The sequence below is a fragment of the Lepisosteus platostomus genome, chromosome 5 (assembly GCF_059453375.1).
Source record: "Lepisosteus platostomus isolate fLepPlt1 chromosome 5, fLepPlt1.hap1, whole genome shotgun sequence".
NCBI lineage: Eukaryota > Metazoa > Chordata > Actinopteri > Semionotiformes > Lepisosteidae > Lepisosteus > Lepisosteus platostomus.
In genome coordinates this window covers 10,810,891-10,834,128 of record NC_142615.1, presented here as the reverse complement: position 1 = coordinate 10,834,128, position 23,238 = coordinate 10,810,891, and the positions used below count along the sequence as shown (strand labels likewise).

Sequence of the window (23,238 nt, the reverse complement as noted above, 5' to 3'; positions counted from 1 at the left end):
CCGTCTTACGGCATCCTGAGCTTCTGTAGATCCACTGGCTATTTAAAAAAATCTGTAGAACTCCATCCATATCTTGTATTCCGAATACAAATCCGGAGCTCCGAGGTTCAGTAGAAATGGTGGAAAAAGCTGAGCATAAGCAAAGCTTCTCGGCGCGGCTACCATATCTTCCATGGCGCAAGCTAAACGAAAAGTCTGAAAATTCAGAAGTTCGTTTCTACCAGCAAGAGAACTAAAATCAGCAGTGTTCTGCTTGCTTTGAGTCCGTTAACCACTCATCTCTCGTCGCCATAAATGTTGTGTATCTAAATTTAGAGACGTTTTTATATTATTTTAACTATTTTATTAACTACACAGATCACGCCTTTACACCATATATTCCTGCCTTCTACTCTCTCGTTCTGTTGTCTCGCGATGTCTACTCACTATACTACATTTAGCATGACTTCTTGTTGCAGTTGAGCTCAAAGCTGGAGATGATCTCCATATTCTACCGCACTAACTAGTACGAAACGTAGTACACTTTTTAAGTGAAGTCAGGTTGTTAAAAAATTAAACCAACGCCCTGTCACAGAAACGTACCCCACTCTCCGGCGCAACAAGCGGGGGTACTCAGCACTATACTAAAGAGGAGCGCTTGTCTGCAGCTGAGCGTCAGCTCTGTTTACTGTCAGCACTCATTTCCAAAGACTTTTTCACCTGCTCTCAGCTTTTAAAGACAGTCATAAACGCTCAAGAAGTAATTCATGTCAGTTGGAAGTCTGTTTCTGTTGTCTCAGCTCTTGATAAAGAAAAGCCGTGCTTGGAAGACTCCCTCTCTGAAGAATTTACCGTCACCCTGCGAGGGAGAAGAGCCATCAATCACCGAGGCAACCACTGAGACAGTTAACATTAAACACGTGAAATGCGAGATGTTGTGATTTTTTTCCCGCTTAAGGCTTCTATCGTTTCTACTCTAACGAGAAAGACCTCTTTATTAGAAGTGAGATTTTAACAAACGTCTCCAGGGTTAACTGCGACCTGAACGCAACGCCTTAGACCAACAGCCATCTTGCCTGTGCTACTTAGAGCAGCGCTCAATAAAAAATGATCAGAAACCGAAAGCGCTTCTTATGCGGATCAGTATATTCCGATTCCACTGGTTCTGCAGAAGAAATAAGAAAAGACGAACTCAAAGCACTGTGTTGCCATTACGGGTACTCTGCGGCTGCTTTAAGATCTACTCACACCGTGTTGCCATTAAGGCTACCTAGTTAAAAAAAAACTTATCGTCACCTTTTTGAACGTGATTATTAGACACCCGCTAAATCTCCACCGAGTTTTCTTGAGAGATCGTTCAGCGAGCAAGTAATAAAAACTACTTCGCTTCCAACCTCTGCTGTCACTGTAAACTCGAACGTGATGTTCTGCAGATGTGCAGTGTACCTTTCCTCTTGTCGTATTCAAGAGTTCTCACTGTGTGAGCTGTACTCTACTGTGATTTAATTTAGATGATTACGTGGAGTAGAGTGACAAGATCTACTTGAACATTTTCGTTTTTTGAAATGAAACACTAAATACACTACTGTAAATACAAGTAATGGACATTTAAAATAACCACAGTACAGCTAGAAGAGTGAAAGATAAAAGACTATTTAGAATGACATTCACAATAGAATTAAAAACGGCACAGCCGCCCGAACAGGGACTTGAACCCTGGGCCCTCAGATTAAAAGTCTGATGCTCTACCGACTGAGCTATCCGGGCTCTGAAAGAAGGAAGACACTGTCGGGATCCTCGCAAGTCACGTGTCTCTTGTTCCGAAGAGCAGTCATACCTGACCCGTCTGGAATGACCACTGACAGACTATCCAGAAGCGACGGCACCAATCCCAGTAAAATGAGTGAGAAATACAGCATGACATGGGTAGTTAAGGGGCTCCCACAATCCATCTTTCCTCACATTACTGATTTTTTTCAATAGCATTTGGACCTTTTTTCACATTCAGATTTTTTTCTCATTTGATAAAATCTTTTAATCAACAACATTAAAAAGAAAACAAATGGAACATTTTTTGGAACAATAATTAAAACAATCTTTCAATGCCTTTGTTGTATACGTGTGCACACCCTTTATAAAGGGAGTTGCAACAGTGCTGAAATTTAAAGAGCATTTCTGCAGAGAAAACAGCCTTGATGTTAAGCTTAGGGAGCCTGTCTTTTAGAAATTCTATTTCTTAACACCTTGCACAGCCTCCCGACAGACTAACAAATATTTTTTGGAGAAATTGTCTCACACACCGGAAGACACTCACGTTTATTTACGTTAGAGTATGTGAATAACAGTTTAACCGAAAAAGTTTGTAATTGTGATATTGTTAAAATTCAATAAATCGTCTCTCAACAGTTAGAATTTATTAAGAAATTATTTTATTTAATAAACTATAAGACAATTAAGAGAGTTTATAGGTCATATCCGTCGCTTATGTTCTTTTAACTCTAGAGTTCAGGATCCAAACCCAGCTGCGGACGATTGTGTTTCTTGAATCTCTTGTAATCATCAAAAGTCGATGTGTAGTCCTTCAGTACTTTCTCGAGTTGTGCCATGGATATTTTATACGTTCAATACTTGTCATGCTCTTTTGCATTTTCCTTAACAAACGGAAAAAGTTAAAAGTGTGTTTATGGCTGTGCTTCACATCTACACGAGAGCACTTATAACAGTACAGGACACGCAGTGAGGAGTTCGTGAAGCTTTCAGTTTAGTGCGGAGTTCAGAAGGAGGATTCGCTCGCTGAATGATCTCTCAGGAAATCCCGGGTGAGATTCAACAGGTGTTTTCTGCAACAGCCATGACAAGTGTGAAGCAATCTCAGGATTTCCTGAATTTGAACTAAATTATTAGTTCAAATAATTTAGGATTTAACAGAACTAAAAGAGGTACATTTAAAACAGCAGCGCAACTCTGCAGCACGTCGAGTGTGCCTGCATTTAATTGTGTAAACCTGGCTCTCTCTGAACACGAGCAAAGAGTTCTCACTCACCAGAAGATTGCAATCTGAGTACTGTAATATAAAGCACCTGGAGATGCCAGGGATCGAACCCAGGACCTCATACATGCGAAGCATGCGCTCTACCGCTGAGCTACATCCCCGATGCTAAAATTTGCGGAACAGACTCAAGATGTCTAAATGCTCACTGATCACACCACTCACGAAGAATGCCTGCAGTTTCCCACTTTCGCGTTTCTTCTACTACAGAGTAAATTCATAGGAATGAAGAAATAAGGAAGGAAAAATAATCGCATCGAAGCTTCAAGAGACTGGGCACAAATGAATCTGTTATTTTTGTATCCAGTTACATGGGCAACGGTGGTTGATTCCCAGACGGGGGAGTGCTTTTTTTCTACCTCCTTACTCGACTGTCTTTCAATTCTATTTTATTTGAAAGCTTTTTGCATCTTTTAAGTGCTCTTGATTAAACTATGCATAGAAAAACAGCAGTACTGATGATTTAACGTAAAAGGGTGAAACAACACCCCAACCACAGGAATGGTAACAGGAAGGATCGTGTTCTTATTTAATATGTCCTTTTGAGATGTCTTGTCAATGCACACAGGCGGTAGAGCTGAATAATTTACTTTTACTGGTGTTTTTAAACAAAGATGGAACACATTCTTTCTATACCAGGAAGAAAGGAGCAGACTTTACCTTTAAGAGGCAAAAATGACACCTTATCAAAGCTAATATTAATTAAAATGACATCACAACAAAAGAGTGGAGCCTTGAGTGAATAAAGCCTTGAGTTTTCATTGGAAGTCTGTGTCTCCATAACTTTGTAGGTGAGAGAGAGGATTGTAATAATTTGCAGGTGCTTCTCGGAAGTGCGTTGGTGGTACAGGCGCCTTCCAAATAATTGAGTCAGGTTTGAATCCCAGCCAGTGCAAACCCAAATCTTTTCAAGATAATCTGTGGTCCGCTAACACATCTTTTGAAACACTGCAACAGGTAACACCCCGTGTGAAACATCATTAGCATCTGTTAAACCTCTCTACCTACCCGTTCCTCACAGAGACATGACGAGGGTCTAAAGGGACATTTTGAGCCGTAGAAACGTTTTATCATTCCGTACTTTCCTGTGCAGTCAGGCCAGTTCCACTTTAACTGCGCTCGACAACGGAGGTCGTTTTGAAAACAACGAGAGTAAAGGGACACTGCACGTCTGCAGAACATCACGTCCGAGTTTAAGGACAGCAACTTTAGAGATTGGAAGCTAGGGAGTTTCAGGTCTGTGTTTTTATTATAGGTTCAAGAAAATCTGAATACCTTTTCAAGAAGTATTTCAGAATCCCAGTCAAATCCAGTACGAATGCCGCATAGATCTGCATTGTACAATTAGTATACTGTTTGTCCATTGAATCAAACAAGCCTTATGAAGCATTTCTAAAACAGGAGAGATCGTTAGGGAATGCGTCTTCCTGTAAAAATAAAATGACTTCAAGGGCACTATAAGCAGAGGTGCTCTACAGAAGAACTATAGCCAGAGATGTCAAAGAGGTCGAGATTTCACCACGTGAGAGAAAGCATCTCAGAAAACGAAGTTGCGGTCATTTCCACGCCTTATAAAACCACTAGGTCAAACAACAAGAGCTGAAGAGCCGCTGTTGATAGTAACGCGGCCGAGCGCTCTAAGAAGCTGGCTTAAACCTCCAGCCTCTTCAGGAGCATCTGTTGGAGTCACACTGCTACGGCGTATCTCCTTGTTAAGTATCCCTTTTATTGTTGTTGCTACCTCCAGGCGATGTAAACCAGGTTCAGAAAAAAAACATTTGAACAACATTATTCCCATATTTACTCAAAGGTGCAGTGGCCAGGTGGTAAGGTGTTGGTCTTGTAAACTGAAGATTGTGGTTTCAAACCCCACCCATGCCTGTTTCAAGGTCTTCAAAAAAACTTGCAATGTAGGAGTCTCAATAACAAAAGAACATAAGTGTTGCAAGTGATTAGTGTTCTTGCATATCCTGCCTTGCTTTTTAGTCGACAAAACGTGTCTCTCTTCACACCCATCTTCCGAATGATCGCCTCAGCATTGGGAAGGAACGTGCGCTTGATACAGCCCCCGACTCCATGGTCTGATCACAAACAGATCTGGTGAGCTGTCAGTCCAGGTTGGAAGTAACGTTCGAAAGCACAAAAAAATCTGACTTAGGAACGAGAAGACCGTGTTTTTTTAAACGAGTTAACGATAAATTAATATACTGCCTGCAAGACTATGTCAAGTTCAAGTTCAAGTTTAAAGTTCAAGTTCAAGTTTATTGTCATTATACTCATACGCAGGTATATGGTATAACGAAATGCTATTTAGCTAGCTCTCGGACATAAGTAGTACAAAGAAAAAAACACAACAACAATACAATTGTATAACAAAAGAAAGACAGAGACAACAGCCGATGTCCAAAAAACAACAGGCAGCGTGCAAAACAACAAAAAGGTAACAGGTTATGTGCAAAAACATGCATCGAAAGAATGAAATAAAGGGATAGAAATGATGGGGTGAGCTTTTTGACATGTATGGTAGAGGTAGATTTTCAATGTGTGTTTGGGTTTTTGGTAAGAAAGAAGGCACTGTGAGGTTCAGGTCATAGGTGAGAGGTGAGGTGAGAGTGAGAGAGGCGGGGAGTTTAATAGTTTGATAGTGCGGGGGTAAAAACTGTTTCTGAGTCTGGTAGTCCGGACCCGAATGCTCCGGTACCGTTTTCCATGTCATGCTAAACGCCACAAATTGTGTTAGTCCAGCCGTATCAATCGTCCTAAAGTTACGGAAAATCGGATGCGACTGGTGCAATCAGCACACATTTTTTCAGGATAGTCGAGCAGTTTAAAACAGCAAATTCACAGCTTCGTGTCTTTTAAGCTTTGTGTTTCGCTCTCCAAATAGAGGCACGGATTCAAATCCCACTCCCGACAGTCAGGCATTTTACCCTGTCTTTTTTACCTGCTTTTACACTGTTTCAGTCTTGTTGTGCTCGCTGACAATCACAGTACGAGGAAAACGGAGAAACTACTTAGCAAAAAACATAACGGACAGAAAAAAGCTTCGTAAACACGTGAATGTGATTAGCAGCGGTAAGGTATGCATTCAAATGTTTAAGGCTGATTTATAAAAGCAGCAGAAGAAAGTTGCAGCGCAGTGCAATTTGTGAGAATTCGCGGGTTTTTATGCTGCTTGGACTTCTTTCAAGCCTATGAAGTGACCCCCGTTTTATTTTCATTTTCAAACTTCAGAACCGAATAACAAAAAGGTTTTATGTGTGACAGCATTCCGTTGCAAATACCGTTTCCACGATGTATTCAGCGACGGGAATGAAATATTTTAGTACTGGCTCAAATGCGAGGAATTTCAGAAAAACCTGGAAAAGCAACGCTTACAGTAAATGACAAATTTAAAGCGTGTAGTCAGCATGAACAGAACAACGCAATGCTCTGTAATAACGATCTGAAGCCGCAATTACTCTTTTATTTCGGGCAGTTCATTCCGATAAGATGTTTCCGCAGAATAAATGAAATGCCGAACTCCAAACATGTTGTTGCCATTATTGTTACTCCTGCTGCTGTAGTTTTAAGCTTTAATCAGTAGATATGTAATGTTGTAAAGGGGCTGGACTACTTTGTTCAGTCCAAATTCCATTATGTGAATTTATGCTTTTTTTAATATAAGCATTAACAACACAATGCGTGCTCAAAAACCGTTACTTATTAGCTTAAGAAGCGGCAGTGTTTTGACAAAGTGTGGTATTCGAACAGTAAATGCTGAAGTGTTTAATACTTGCTTGTGAGCCTTAGATAAATTTTCGAAATCAGACTTCGAAATTTTGTTTCCCTTTCACTGTGTTGTATTTGCCCTACTCGTACAACATCAATTGTGATGTCATCATTGCCCATTGGTTTGTCTTGTTGTCATTGTGTATTTTACATTACAGGAACTGAAAGTACTGAACTGAAGGTACTGAAGGTAGGAACTGAAAGTACAGACTGCTTTAATTATAAGAAAGTTTTTTTTCTGCTGTTCTCTTTCCTGATGCATTGGTATTTTAAGGCTATTGGGCAGCAAGGATTTATCTTCCTGAACTCGCTATATAACATATGGGTCCATGGTCATCTTAGTTTAGATGTACCTTTTAGAGTTGGTATTTTTCTCCATCGTTCAGCCTTCAGACATACTTGGAAAGTTTTAGGCACAGACATAATCTTTCTTAATCCCCTTTTATCCTGAGGTGACGTCCCAGACGAGCTTGCCCCCTGGGAATATTCACTGTGTTCTTCAGGCTTTTTTTCTGATTCTACACAGATTTTTTCCCCTTCAAACATGTCACCACTGTCTGTGCTGCCGTGTGCTGCCCATGCATCTTCTGTATCTCCTGATGAACTTCTAAGCTCTGTGTTGCCTTCCAAACTATGTCCCTCACTTTGACTTGAAATATTAACTATAGATTGTGTACTGTCATCTGGTTTGGAATCCTTACCAATACTCACCTCCTTTTGCGCCCTAAGCACTTGGATTCTTACTTTTTTTCTATCTTCATGCCAGATACTGATAACCATTTCCTGTTGCTGGAGCAATCCTCTCCAAGGACTCTGTTTGACAGTGTTGACCACATATTGTCATGCCACCTAATTTTTTTTTTCTTGCTTAGAAAACTTCAGAAATTCTTTGATCTCATTCCCTACTCCACCAGCCCTTGACCAGAGGTCTGGTCTCCTACTCCTCTGTCCTCCTTTAACATGTGGCATTGCCAACAACCTGAAAAATAGGGAACACATCTGAATGAAGTGGAAACATAATTGAAATTCAACTCCCATTGGATATTAATAGTGTAGGAGTGCAACAGTCCATTAAATGTTTTTATTTCTGTGTTTAATTTTTGAGGGACCCTATATTTTGATATAGCATCAATCACAAAACAGCATTCTGTCACTGTCACGACCACCAGCCAGGGGAGATCAACTCACAAAAGAACTAACCAGTACCAGCAGCGGGTTAATAATAACATTTGTTAATCCACCAGCAAAGCACTGTTTTAACCATTCAAACCCGCTTCCAGCTACTCGGTATTGAGTCTTCTCTTTGAGAGTTCTACCTCGCGTTTACTCTGAATCTCGCTTACTGGTTACTGAACTCCCTTTTGCCTCTCGACCTTGGACCTTACCTTCTGTTTTGAATTGTTTGCTTCTCTCTGTACTTCCAGTATTTCGATCTACCTTTCACCTAACAATCTCGGTCTGGATTCTTCGCCTGTCTCAATAACTACTTGCTCCTGCATCTGCACAGGATCTGCATACCTTTTCACTGATGATTTCTGACAGTCACAGCCACATAAAAAACTAGAAAAGAAGTATGTGTTTCTTAAAAAAAATACCCCAAATTGTTTTTGTTTTTTAAAAGTCAACATATCTGGGTTGTGTTTGCAAGATTTTTTAAAATTGCAAAGTTTGTGTGGGTATGATTGTAAAAAATCAAATCATAACTGAAGAAGGCTCCATGGTCAAAACATTGTGTTTTCTTCTTCTCTTTTCAGCATGGAATAAACCTATTACTTGTTCCTTGGAGATTACCATGTGCCAATACGATAAGATCACTGTATTGACCATATACAATTTCTTGCATTAGAAATTCCTATTTTGCATATCCCAGCTTGCTCTCCTTGAGACACACATACAGGGAGAGAAGCTGGGGGTCAGAGCGCAGGGTCAGCCATTTATACGGCACCCCTGCAGCAGTTGGGGTTAAGGGCCTTGTTCAGGAGCCCAATGGAGTAGGATTCCTCTGCCGACCGTGGGATGTTAACCAGCAACCTTCCAGCCACAGGTGCAGATCCTTAGCCACAGAGCCGCCGCTCTGCCAAATGTGCCAATTCTTTAAAAGCAGTCCAAAAAAATGCAAATTTATTTTTAAAAATAGCTGTTGTACAGAACATCAGTGGCTATTGAAGAGTACATACAAGCACAGAGACAAGTTAATAAACTTGGAATGACTACTTACAGCTCTGGAAAGACCGAAGATATTGTTTCCGGTTGTTAAGGAACAAGTAATAGGTTTATTCCATGCTGAAAAAAAGAAGAGAGAAAACAATGTTTCGGCCGTGGAGCATTCTTCAGGTGTGAGAGAGAGAAGGCAGTAGGCAAAGGTAATGTAGTGGGAGAACAAAGGCTGGGAGGGAGGAGGAGTGAGAGGCGGGAGCAGGGGACAGAAAGAGAGGCCAAACAAGAGGTGTGAAGTCAGAAAAGGTGTTGAGAGGTGTGAAATGAAACTTCCAATGAATGGAGAAAAACTTAGTAGAATAGTAGTCTGTCGTTTAGAGAAGGGGGAAGGTGTGATCCTAGCTGCAGGATAAGTTTGGTTTCAGTAGTCTTACTAATGTATGAGTTCAGAAAACCATCTTTGAGAACACAGACGTAGAGATTAGAGTGGTCATGGCCATCAGAGGTGAAATGAGAAACAGTGGTTTTTGGAGAGATCTTCAATCTTCACAGCCCTGACATGTTTTCTGAAGCGGTCTCCAAGTCTCCTTCCTGTTTCTCCAATATAGAGAGAAACTGGGCATTTACTGCAAGAGATACAGTAAATAAGGTTGCTGGAGGTACAAGATGCCATCTGGGTGATCCAGAATTGTCCTGAGGTGCGTTGAATGAGTGTGGTGTTGGATGTGTACTTGCAGGCGATACAGCGAGCTCTGTTGCAGGGGAAAGTACCTGGTGTGGATGGTTGCTGAGAGCGGTCAAGGGAGCTGTGAACACGAAGGTTGCGCAGATTAGGTGATTGCCAATATGAGATGATGGGGCGGTCAGAAAAGAGGGCCCCAATGGAGGGATCATCCTGTAGGATGGAAAAGTTGTCGTTAACAGTCCTGGGGATAGGAAGTGTGTTAGGGAAGCACCAAAGGAATGCGGTTGTTATGGTGGGAGTTCCTGATTGGGTTGATGGTCCAAGGGGTGTTTTTGGCTCGGGCAAGGGCCCTGTCAATAACACTGCTGGGGTATCCTCTGTTGATGAAAAAGGAGTAGATTTTGAGGGTTTGATTCTGGAAGTCGATGTCGTTGCTGCATATTTGTTGTAGCCGAAGGAACTGTGAAAAAGGGAGAGAATTTTTAGTATGTTTGGAGTGAAAACAAGAGATAGCTGTGTGAATCCGTGGGTTTGTAATAAACAGAAGTGGAGAGTCTGGGGTAGTTGATGGAGAAGTTGATGTCCAGAAACGGAAGAGTAGTGGAAGATATGTTAACCATATATTTGAGGGACAGGTGGAAGTTGGTGAAATGGTGCAGGAAGCACTTAAGCTGATCGTTGGAGCATGTGGTGGCACTGACGCAGCCATCGATATATTGCTTGTAGAGGTCAGGGACATAGCCAGTGTAGGAAGCGAAGAAGCGTTCTTCTACCCAGCCAACAAAGATATTGGCATAGCTGGGTCCCATTCTGGTGGCCATGGCAACTCCACTCACCTGTTGGTAAAAAAGATTATTGAAGGAGAATGCGTTCAGTCTGAGAACCAGTGTTTCTGGTTGTTGTCCTTTAATTGATCTGGCACCAAAACATTAATCCTAAACAGTCAAACAAGTCCATGTGATGAAAACCCTTATGCTCTTTAATGTTTTTTTACACACTAATTTCCCCCCCTCCCACTCATCAGCTTTTGGATGAGAGATTCTGACCACTGTATAAGATCAGAAGCAGTAGAAAAAACTTTGCCAAATGTCACAACCCATTTAACATTCATCAGACAGGTTAATCAGTTGGATATCTCTTAGGTTCTAAATGCACTTAACGGCTGTATAATGCAAGCAAAAGAGTAAAAAGAACAGTAGATAACTACAGTTCTTACAATAATAAACAGCCATTTGATCTTGTGAATGATCTATCATACACCCTTGAAATGATGTTAAAGATTTGGAAGTTTGCACAGCTTGTAGTCTTTCTAACTCCATGAGACACACAGACAGGGAGAGAAGCTGGGGGTCAGAGCGCAGGGTCGGCCACTGTGCTCTTGTGTCAAACAGGTCATACAAAGACCGCCATTCCTTATATCTTTCCCTGAACCTGTGCGTCACTTCCTCACCTTCCAGAAGCAAAATATCAAGCTTCCACACACCCTTCCCCACAGTAACAGCTGTTGGAATAGAAATTGTACATGACAGCAGACAATGGTCAAAGAAAAAAAAACAGGGGTTAGGCCTGCGGTCGTGCAAGTAAAATCACGTATCAAACAAAATGCGTGAGGCTTGGGTCCCATTAGACTAGTCCCATGTGAAACCTGCCCTCCCCTGACTATGAAGTTTGAAGCCATCTTTCAGTTTAAAATCTTTACATAATGTTTGCAATAATATTGATGATTTATCAAATTGGACCCGCCTCTCGCCCCTCATTCTGCCTTCTCTTTCTAAAAGAGAATTAAAATCCCATCCCAATCAATATACTCAGTTCCTGAATTAGGACATATCTGTCATGTGAGCAACTCAGACAATATATATTTAAGAGTTTAAATTAGACATTCATGAAACCCAGATACACCACCAGTGCTCTCCCTGGTTTCACTACAAGGTGCTGACGTACCTCTACCATCTTATTTTTAATTAGAACAGCTATACCATCAGATTTATTTTCTTTGGACCCACTCCAGATTGATGGGCCCAATGTCCCCAGTTCTTCCATATCCTTATAGCCGTTTTTAAAGGGTAACCCACACTCCTGTAACAACACAATATCAGCATTTACCTTCCTCACAAAAGATAGTATATTCCTTGCCCTTAACTTGGAGCGAATGCTTCTCACATTTATGGACACAATATTAAGAGCCATAATTAAGTAGGACCAGGGGAGACTTAAAGCTCTGGCTACAATCATTCAGTAGGTGACACCTACTATACAGGCCTCCCCCCCCTTTTGCTTTAATTGTCTCCTCCTCCACCACCCCCACAATCCATAGGATATATCTCCACCTGCCTTCCTTGAGTCTCTGGTTCTAAAGCTTGGTCAGTAAGATCACATATATTGGAGACATCTAAACCCATGGGAGAACCTACCTGAGGACTCGGAAAATGATCTTCCCTCACTCTTCTGCTCTTCTGAGTTAAATCATTTTCTAAATCTAATGTCTCTTTTAGACTGCACCCTCTGTTCTGTACATTTCATTTGAGCACTTTCAGTCTCCACAGGTGGCAGGCTATTGGAAGAGCATTGGTCTTCCCAGTTTTGTTCTATTTGCAAAGGAATTTGGACAGTCTTTAAACACATGACCTTCACACTCACAGAGATTACATTTCCTCACGCTTGTACATTCAGTATATGCATGTCCAATTTCCTTGCACTTACCACACACCACCTTTGTACAGGCATCCACAAAGTGACCCAGCTCCCCACATCTCCTGCACGGTTTTGGCTGCCCTTGGTAGAACACAAGGCCTCTATTTTCACCTAATCCAATCAAAGAAGGAATGTGTTTAAATCCACCATAACCATTTTTTGTCTTCATGCAATGAAACAGGTACTCTCCATGCACAGTTCCAGATGCCATCATCATCCAAGACTTTCTGAAGCTCACCTTTCACTAAACAATACTTAGACAACCATGTCACAACATCTTCCTTCATCACCATCTCATTAAACATGCGAACAATCACAGTCCTATTAATTAATAATAATTGCTTACACTTATACAGCGCTTTTCTGGACACTCCACTCAAAGCGCTTTACAGGTAATGGGGACTCCCCTCCACCACCACCAATGTGCAGCATCCACCTGGATGATGCGACGGCAGCCATAGTGCGCCAGAACGCTCACCACACATCTGCTCTCAGTGGGGAGGAAAGCAGAGTAATGTAGCCAATTCATAGGGGGGGATTATTAGGAGGCCATGATTGGTGAGGGCCAATTGGAAATTTGGCCAGGACACCGGGGTTACACCCCTACTCTTTTCGAGAAACGCCCTGGGATTTTTAATGACCACAGAGAGTCAGGACCTCAGTTTTACATCTCATCCGAAGGACGGCGCCTGTTTACAGTATAGTGTCCCCGTCACTATACTGGGGCATTAGGACCCAAACAGACCACAGGGTGAGTGCCCCCTGCTGGCCCCACTAACACCTCTTCCAGCAGCAACCTTGGTTTTTCCCAGGAGGTCTCCCATCCAGGTACTGACCAGGCTCACACCACATTAGAAAGATCCATCAGCTTCTGCCATTCAAACATTCTAATCAGGCCCACATCTTTTTTTCTACTCTATTTTTATCCAAAATTGTTCCAGTAACTTCGCCGATTGAAACTAATGTCAAAACCAATTCCCTTCAGCAAAGTGATTAAGCATTTGACATCTAATGCCTTAATCCTTTCTGTAACACCTTCCTTGAAAAGTCCAACCGTGAAATATCACCCGAGTGAGCCGAACCCTCACCACCCTTATACACCAAAAGTGAGCAAAAGTAACGGTGCATGCCGACCCTACAGGCCGCCATGGCCGTTACAAATGTGTCAAAAGCAAACTAAACCTAAACCGAAACCTCTGCTGTGCACCAAACCCACCAAAACCCTATTCCCTTAATCTTACACTTATAAAAAAACTCCACTCTCGACTTCTGGGTTTAACCCTTTACATCTCAAACACTGGTTAGAGACTCAGTGTGTCCCAGGCTCAGCGGTTATATAGGACAGGACTCGGCGAGCTGCAGGTGAAACTCGTTGTTCTGCGCTCCCCGTGCGGAATGCTCGTCTCCTCCCTCCAGACTCATCAAACCGCCTTCATACTCTACAGCGGGAAAAAAAAACTCCCTTTACTGTCTTCATACAGTACATCCCTCTTAAATCCCAGAAACACAGAAACTCCGGGGCGTTTCTGTGAGTCAGTACTAGGTTTCTCTGTTCGAGGTTACAAGCAGAAACAATAAAAGCGCTGAAAGCAGGAAGTTATTTCTGCTCGTAGGCATAAATGTGTAAAAATAAATGTTCTGATTCCTAAAACCTAATAAAATCCATGTAAGTCTCCTTTTCGTCCCCAATGCATATAACTGAATATAAACCAGTCACGTTCAGCTACTTTTCTGATGTATATGAATACACTAGTTCTGGTGCAGCTCTTACAACAAAGATACTTAAGAACTTTTTTTTCATACGAGCTCTTGCCGTTTTTAAATTGAATATTTTTTCATTTCAGTAAATCACACGAAACACCAGCAACACTCATTGTAAGCATCTGACCAATCACATTCCTGAATTTTAAACCCATTTAGTATTTATTTTTAACTTGTTTTATTTTTTAAAAATTTTAAAACCTGTTTTAAGTATTCTTGCCATTTTTAGCATATTGTAAGTGGATTTTTTCAAATATTTTATTTTTTAAATCATATCAACCCATTGTAAGTTCCCATTGATAATTCCTGAGCTTTATAACTGTGTATTATTTCTTTTTACCTTTTTTAATTTTTTTATTATTTTACAGAGCTTTTTAATATATTGTGAGCATTTTAGTGTCATTTTAAAATAGGACTATCAATGCTCCTGACTTTTAAACCTGTATTTATTCTGACATTATTCTCTCCACCTGCAGATGAGGGAGTTATTTGATTTTAAATTTGTTGATTTGGGGGGAAAATGTACATTCATTTCCTTGTATGTATCACCAGTGGGAAACTTTTTTTGGATGAATTGCATTTTTGGATGAATTGCAATCTTTACTTCAAGGCCTTCAGGCTGATATAGAAAAGACGGGAGATTTAAATGACACATTTGATAAATCAGACAGGAACAGCATAACATCTAAAATGGCAGAACCCTCTAAAGTACTGAAAAAATTCCGGCACATTCATAATAAATACAATTTATTTAATTTAAAGCATAAAATTTGCTTTAAAAAGAAAACCACAATTTGTACGATATCATATTTCAATATCGACATTCAGATGAAGAATTTGAGGATTTGAATATCATTGAAGAGTACATCGATTTTGGGACAATGTTTGCATCTGAATAATCCTTCCTCCTGGAAAGAAGGAAAAAAAAGTTTTGAGTCTCAGTCTTCAGGATCCCCCCCAAAAAACGTGCAAATTTGTTTCCGATGTATTTTGGATAAAGATATAACTTTCATAGAAGATACATTTTATCAGTTGAATGCAGTCGATACTTTCGACTTTTTATATGATGATAGGACCTACATTTAGGGCTCAGTACTGATAACACTGCTGCTATTGATGGAGTAGAAATAAGTGATGTACTGGCAGTTTTTTTTCTGAGGCAAGAGGTCCTAGAACACCTCCTATAAAAATGTTAAGATTCAGAGCAAGAAATATTTTTCCACCTCACCTAATGCTATTGCATTAACAAGGCTGAAGTTGGCTTCTTATTCGCCAGCTGCTGCTTTGTGTTTTTCGTTCCATCTTAAATGCGACTGCTGTGATGTTATGTCGTCTTTCGCCTGTAGATGGCTCTCTACAGTCATTTTTAAAAATACTTCTCCGGATGTATTATTGTACATTTCCTCAGTAAAGGGGAATATGTAAGTAGAGACTGTCCAAATTGCATTTTTGTATGAAACACATTTCAGAAACACAACTCACAATAAAACAAACTGGCATGTTATACCACGAGTAAATAAGACAAAGGCAAAATGTAAATTCACTGGCACTTCCTGCATATTTTCCACGACCTTGCCTTCTGATCATAAAAAGTCTCAAACTCTTGCATTTTACAAGAAATTTTAATATAGCAGTTTTAAATGGGACATTTAGAACATGGCATATGAGACTATATGGTTAACTGAGGATGAACAGAGGGTGATCGAACCTACCTCCTGGTTATGAAAATGTCTAAAAATTCTGACACAGATGTGTGAGAGACAATGGAAAAGACTATCAAAATCCTGAACTTCAGGACATTTTACTGTACCGTTTTTTAAATACGACCCTCTGAACATGGCACGAGAGAATACATTGTCAATGCAATGCAATGTTTGCTATATTCTAGGGCCCTCCCTCCTGATTTTAAAATCATCTCATATTTCTGACATCAAGGTGTGAGACACAATATACAGACTGTCAAAATCCTGAACTTCAGGACATTTTATGATACCATTTTAAAAATATGACCCTCTGAGCATGTGAGAAAATGGCATGTGAAAATGCATTGGGAAAAGGTGAATGCAATTTCTGCTGAATTGCTATTGCCCTCCCTCCTGATTACAAACTTGTCTCACAATTCTGAGACTGAGGTGTGAGACACAATGTAACAGACACTATTAAATTGTGAAGTACAAGAGATTATACTGTTACGTTTTTTTTTAATATTGACCCTCTGGCATGTGAGGACTTGTAGTCAACAAAATAGCACACATTCTGCCAATTTGCTTTGTCCGTCCTTCCTCGTTACCAAAACATCTTAGTATACCGACACTAAGGTAAATGTCTCTAAATCCAGAAGTTAAGTTGTCAAAGTATATCGGAGTCAACCGATACTGATCAGGTTCTGCTGCTGCTGCGCCCGCAGCCTTCACCATAAGGTCCAATTCTCCAAGCCTGTACCCTTCAGAAATTGCAGTATAGAATGAAAAAAACTCCAATAGATATCGGCCACTGTTGGCGATTTTCCTTTAAGAGAGATAGATAATACTTTATTAATCCCGTAGGGAAACTGACAAATGATTCTCCAGAAATTTTACGGAGTGTATCACTTTCACTGAGACCGAGGAGTGTTAAGCTGTACATGAGTCTTTGTGGCTCGGTTGTTAACAAAAAGGGTGGTGGTTTGAGCCTTCCCAGGGACCCTATGAGCCTTTTAATGTACACACCCGTCTCACTTTATCTCCACGGCCGGTCTTGTACCGCAATCAAATACAGAGCCCGCAGGGGGCAGTAGACTCGCAAATATAGCTCACTGTGTATATAATGAAGAAGCGGAGGTTAGTTTCTCATCTGCATGTTGCAGAGCCTTATGCAACTCGCAACAACAGTTGGGGTTTGATCCCTGCACAGGCTATTAGTTGAAAGACCATTGTAAATGACGTGTAACAGATTTATCCAGCTGGCTTTTATGTTTCATACTAAATTGCTATCTTGAAACCAAAATAATTAGAAATATGGAACACAACTGTTGTTCCCCATGAAGGAAAGCTGTTTTACACTGACGTCACTCCTTTTTATTTAATCCAGATTTTAAAAACAACTCGGCCCTATCAAAGGAAAATGTTACACAAAAGTTGGAAAGCACACTCTGAATCCATCTGTATATTTGATTTCCGCAATCCGTTCAAGGCTGCCTATGTTAATCGTAAGTGTATAGATGAAACATTTAATATATTGTTCAGTTTAAATCAAAATGCTTTACTACTACAAGAGAGAAGTATAGTATGGAGGATGCGACAAATGTGTGATTTCTTGGAAGAAAACTACTTTTCTTTGCGTTCGAAATTAATTCGAAACAATTGACACACAAACCCTTTGTCTTTTTTAAAGAGATTATATCTTTAAACAGACAAATGTATAAAATGTGTTTTTTTTACCTAGAGATTTTGGACAGGGGCGATGTATTACTAGTAGAGGCTGCTGACTAACACTGTACTGTCTGGAGATCAGCTCCATTTGCAATAAAAAAACATGCGTAACAAAGCTGGAGAGCAGCTGAACTTGTGCTCAGTAGTCAGTATGGTGCTGAGGGTTCAATACTGGCGTTGTTGTATTAGTACAAGCTGCACAGGCTCTGAATCAGACCATTTCAATTAGTCTGATCAGTGCAGGACAAGTTAGCCCATGTCACCCAGCTCTGATTCAAGATCGAGTTGCATCTTCAACATTTTGTTTTTGTTTCTGATCATAATTTTCTTTAGTTATGATCGATATTGAACATTTTCTAAGTAAAACAAAACTAATCAAACATGCAGGCAGATTTTTGAAAAGTATTAGGAGTTGACAGGGCGCTCCTTCGGAATAGTCGTCAGAAAATGTGAGAAAAGGAAAGTTACGTAAACTCTCACACACAGCATTAAAGACTGGAATCTGGTCATAAAAAAAACTAGCTGTCTCCCCGTCGGCAATCAAACCCCGGTTTCCCGCGTGACTGGCAGGGACACAAACAACTTTACTAACTAGGAGCGCTTGCTAGCTATTAGGAGGCATTTACTCTTAAATATGTTACTGTTTTGGGTTTCGACACAATTACACACATTACGTCCGAGTTTAGTGACAACTACCTCAGAGATTGTAAGCTGGGTAGTTTCAGATCACTTTTTTTTAAAGGTTCAAGCAAACCCGAATACCTTTGTGTAATCGTTTTTCATAAAGTGTAATTGTATTATAGCATGTCCCCTTGATGGTTTTCTTGATACGTTATATGTGCTCTTGTTTGTATTGTATGTAGTTTTGTTGTTCAAATAAAACGTAAAAGACACAACTTTCCAGATGCGGCTGCTGTAAAAATAAAATGACATCAAGGGTGCTGTACGCAGAGGTCTGAAACCTGCTCCACAGAAGATCTTTATCCAGAGGTGTTAAAGAAGTCGAGATCTCGCCATGAGAGGGGAAGCATCTCAGAAAAAGCAGGTGCAGTCGGTTCCACGGTCATAACGCCACTAAGTCGGGCGACAAGAGCAAAACCCACCCGGCTTCCTCCAGGCAAGTAATGAGATAAAGAGACAGCATGCAGCGGGTAGTGTGGCCGAGTGGTCTAAGGCACTGGATTAAGGCTCCAGTCTCTTCAGGGGCGTGGGTTTGAATCCCACCGCTTCCAGGTGCTTCTGTCGAGACCCCCTTTCAGCTGGCTTCAGATGAAAGGGAGGGAACTGCTTTTTGGCAGTCTCTCGAGAAACTAAGCAAAGTGTTTAAAGATACTTTCTCAGCTTGACATCAAGGCACAAAACAAAAACCTTCTTGCGTCTTCTCAACCCAAAAGCGCTTTGCCATTTTTTGCGTTATGCAGGGAACGATGTCTGCCCAGATCACTTTTGTGTCAATGCAAATCGTAGTGTGCCCTCCGTTTTAATGTTGGCTGTGCTGGCGTGCTGCTTCTGTCTGTGAAACTTGAATGTTCTGCTTCTTCACACCAAATCGTCGGCGGGGGTTGAGCTTGTTAAATCTTTGTGCATAGCGCTCCTTTGGAAGTACTTTGTCCAAGTTCAAAAGCAATCGTGGGATTTACTTCATGCGTGCAAAAAGCATGCCTCGCACGACAGATTTAAATGGGGAATGGAGCCTGCTTCTTGCTGTTTTTCCTGTGGTTGCAGTTACAAAGTTGATCGTGCTTTCACATTCTGTTAACAGTATTCACTGGCTGAGCTTTATCAGTTGGTTCGTAAAGGAATCTCTGCTTCGGTTCCAGAAAAGTCATCTGTAGTGTGTTTTTTTCCGTGCCCATGGCAGTCTTTTAAAGCTGGTAGTAATGGCGGCGAAGTTAATTTTTTATCCTCTTTAAAAGAATAAGGACGGGCTGGGGCGAGCTCCATTTACCACTCTTTCAGCTAACCGCCGAACTCGCGAACTGATTACACTGCAGAGCCACGGGCGCCTCGCTTTTCTCCATTCTCTGGGTTAGGGTGAAAAAAAACTTTGCTGGTATTAGCTGGCCTGCTGGGAGTTCCTCTTCTTCACTGATAAGCAAGATTTGTGTTTCATCTTTCGCAAGCTGTATAGATTTCTTTCAAAACAAGTTGTTCCAGAAAGGAAACGGACACTTGCATTCACCTGAATTAAAAGGCATGGGATTTGCCCATAAGGATAAATTCTGTACAGTAAGACAGGAAGAAAGGCACCGCTGGGAATCGGACCCAGGATCTCCTGTTTACTAGACAGGCGCTTTAGCCAACTAAGCCACGGCGCCGGCAAAGTGCTGTCCTTTGACAGCCACTTGGACACGTCTCTACTGCTCTGAGACATCTGCGTTCGGTGTGCACCGAGCCTGCTCGCCTTGCAAGTTGCCTCATTTACATGCGATAGTTCCACCACTAAGAGAAAGGATGAGAAATGGCTTTTATCTGTCACTTTTCATGTCAGAGGATCTCAATCTGCTTTCCCTGTACAAGAGGATGTCCAACTCATGTAGCTTAAGACGTAGACGACAGTGCTCCACTGAAATCTTGATCTCACAACCCTCGGCATGACTCCGCTGTGTTCCGCTTTAGACAAAGGGGGGAAAAGACTTCTTTCATCACACGTTTTGCACTGTTTACGGTGTTTGCAGTGCTCTTTCTTAAATGAAAACCAGGAATCGGCACCATATGAGGTGAGACTAGATAATATTGGAACAAGTAGCCTCGCCATTCCATGCGTGACGTGAGCAAAGTGTAATTCCTGTCTTTATAGTGTGCTTGTTAGAGACATAGCTGGCACCCAGAGCGCTTTAAATCCGGGAGTCAGCAGCCCAAGACAAGAGAGTTTCCTTCGTCTATGTTTTTTGGGTGAAGGGGGAAACCATGCGTGTGCTGCAAACGATCTTAGTATCGAAGTGCCGTCCCACATAACCGATCCGAACAATCTGCTTTACAGAGGAGCACTGCCGGAGCTTATCGTTGGCAAACTGAAGACCAGGCTGACCTCTTCTGTGACTCTTGAACACTGAGTTTCTAGGTTGTGAATTCAAGCTCCACGCTGGCGGGAAATTCCATAGGTAATGATCACATTTTCTTGCATGCTAATCAAAAGAAATATTAAGAAACTTTTCCCGATACCAGTTTTTTACAAAAGTAAAGGCACATGGCACATGTGTGCCACATCACGTCCGAGTTTAGTGACAACTACCTCAGAGATTGTAAGCTGGGTAGTCTCAGATCAGATCACTTTTTTTATCAAAGGTTCAAGCAAACCCAAATACTTTTGCAAGAGACATTTCAGAATCCCAGACAAATCCAGTAAGATTGCTGGATCCTTTGAATTCGACTGAACTATAGCACAGATCTGCAGTCCACCATTAGAATACTGTGGGTGTGCTGTATAAGCCATACCGCCCAAAATAGTTCTAAAACAGGAGAAGCATCCTCGTTTAGGAATGTGGTATAAAGTGAAATGGTCTGGGAAGAGTCCTACATTTGAACAGTTCAAAATAGACGTAAAGGGGTATTTACGGACTCTTTCGAAATGTAAGAACAAGCTGGGCGGACCTTATCTTTATTTACCTTGTGTAATCGTTTTTCATAAAGTGTAATTGTATTATAGCATGTGCCCCTGACGATTTTCTTGATACGTTATATGTGCTCTTGTTTGTATTGTATGTAGTTTTGTTGTTCAAATAAAACGTAAAAGACACAACTTTCCGGATGCGGCTGCTGTAAAAATAAAATGACATCAAGGGTGCTGTACGCAGAGGTCTGAAACCTGCTCCACAGAAGATCTTTATCCAGAGGTGTTAAAGAAGTCGAGATCTCGCCATGAGAGGGGAAGCATCTCAGAAAAAGCAGGTGCAGTCAGTTCCACGGTCATAACGCCACTAAGTCGGGCGACAAGAGCAAAACCCACCCGGCTTCCTCCGGGCAAGTAATGAGACAAAGAAACAGTGCACAGCGGGTAGCGTGGCCGAGCGGTCTAAGGCGCTGGATTAAGGCTCCAGTCTCTTCGGGGGCGTGGGTTCGAATCCCACCGCTGCCAGGTGCTTCTGTCGAGACCCCCTTTCAGCTGGCTTCAGACGAAAGGGAGGGAACTGCTTTTTGGCAGTCTCTCGAGAAACTAAGCAAAGTGTTTAAAGATACTTTCTCAGCTTGACATCAAGGCACAAAACAAAAACCTTCTTGCGTCCTCTCAACCCAAAAGCGCTTTGCCACTTTTTGCGTTATGTAGGGAACGATGTCTGCCCAGATCACTTTTGTGTCAATGCAAATCGTAGTGTGCCCTCCGTTTTAATGTTGGCTGTGCTGGCGTGCTGCTTCTGTCTGTGAAACTTGAATGTTCTGCTTCTTCACACCAAATCGTCGGCGGGGGTTGAGCTTGTTAAATCTTTGCGCATAGCGCTCCTTTGGAAGTACTTTGTCCAAGTTCAAAAGCAATCGTGGGATTTACTTCATGCGTGCAAAAAGCATGCCTCGCACGACAGATTTAAATGGGGAATGGAGCCTGCTTCTTGCTGTTTTTCCTGTGGTTGCAGTTACAAAGTTGATCGTGCTTTCACATTCTGTTAACAGTATTCACTGGCTGAGCTTTATCAGTTGGTTGTAAAGGAATCTCTGCTTCGGTTCCAGAAAAGTCATCTGTAGTGTGTTTTTTTCCGTGTCTTTTAAAGCTGGTAGTAATGGCGGCGAAGTTAATTTTTTATCCTCTTTAAAAGAATAAGGACGGGCTGGGGCGAGCTCCATTTACCACTCTTTCAGCTAACCGCCGAACTCGCGAACTGATTACACTGCAGAGCCACAGGCGCCTCGCTTTTCTCCATTCTCTGGGTTAGGGTGAAAAAAATTTTTTGCTGGTATTAGCTGGCCTGCTGGGAGTACCTCTTCTTCACTGATAAGCAAGATTTGTGTTTCATCTTTCGCAAGCTGTATAGATTTCTTTCAAAACAAGTTGTTCCAGAAAGGAAACGGACACTTGCATTCACCTGAATTAAAAGGCATGGGATTTGCCCATAAGGATAAATTCTGTACAGTAAGACAGGAAGAAAGGCACCGCTGGGAATCGGACCCAGGATCTCCTGTTTACTAGACAGGCGCTTTAGCCAACTAAGCCACGGCGCCGGCAAAGTGCTGTCCTTTGACAGCCACTTGGACACGTCTCTACTGCTCTGAGACATCTGCGTTCGGTGTGCACCGAGCCTGCTCGCCTTGCAAGTTGCCTCATTTACATGCGATAGTTCCACCACTAAGAGAAAGGATGAGAAATAGCTTTTATCTGTCACTTTTCATGTCAGAGGATCTCAATCTGCTTTCCCTGTACAAGAGGATGTCCAACTCATGTAGCTAAAGACGTAGACGACAGTGCTCCACTGAAATCTTGATCTCACAACCCTCGGCATGACTCCGCTGTGTTCCGCTTTAGACAAAGGGGGGAAAAGACTTCTTTCATCACACGTTTTGCACTGTTTACGGTGTTTGCAGTGCTCTTTCTTAAATGAAAACCAGGAATCGGCACCATATGAGGTGAGACTAGATAATATTGGAACAAGTAGCCTCGCCATTCCATGCGTGACGTGAGCAAAGTGTAATTCCTGTCTTTATAGTGTGCTTGTTAGAGACATAGCTGGCTCCCAGAGCGCTTTAAATCCGGGAGTCAGCAGCCCAAGACAAGAGAGTTTCCTTCGTCTATGTTTTTTGCG

At 41.6% G+C, this 23,238-nt stretch overlaps 6 non-coding genes across 6 annotated transcripts; 2 read left to right on the top strand and 4 right to left on the bottom strand.

The window, feature by feature from the left end:
• Positions 1 to 1,673: 1,673 nt before the first annotated feature.
• On the bottom strand, positions 1,674 to 1,746 carry trnak-uuu (transfer RNA lysine (anticodon UUU)). The gene has a single exon. It is a non-coding gene; the product is annotated as a tRNA-Lys (tRNA).
• A 1,314-nt stretch (positions 1,747 to 3,060) lies between these two features.
• On the bottom strand, positions 3,061 to 3,132 carry trnaa-cgc (transfer RNA alanine (anticodon CGC)). Its single transcript has one exon. It is a non-coding gene; the product is annotated as a tRNA-Ala (tRNA).
• A 15,524-nt stretch (positions 3,133 to 18,656) lies between these two features.
• On the top strand, positions 18,657 to 18,738 carry trnal-aag (transfer RNA leucine (anticodon AAG)). The gene has a single exon. It is a non-coding gene; the product is annotated as a tRNA-Leu (tRNA).
• A 1,012-nt stretch (positions 18,739 to 19,750) lies between these two features.
• Positions 19,751 to 19,824, bottom strand: trnat-agu (transfer RNA threonine (anticodon AGU)). The gene has a single exon. It is a non-coding gene; the product is annotated as a tRNA-Thr (tRNA).
• Positions 19,825 to 21,502: 1,678 nt separating this feature from the next.
• trnal-aag (transfer RNA leucine (anticodon AAG)) lies at positions 21,503 to 21,584 on the top strand. The gene has a single exon. It is a non-coding gene; the product is annotated as a tRNA-Leu (tRNA).
• A 1,002-nt stretch (positions 21,585 to 22,586) lies between these two features.
• Positions 22,587 to 22,660, bottom strand: trnat-agu (transfer RNA threonine (anticodon AGU)). Its single transcript has one exon. It is a non-coding gene; the product is annotated as a tRNA-Thr (tRNA).
• Positions 22,661 to 23,238: the final 578 nt, after the last annotated feature.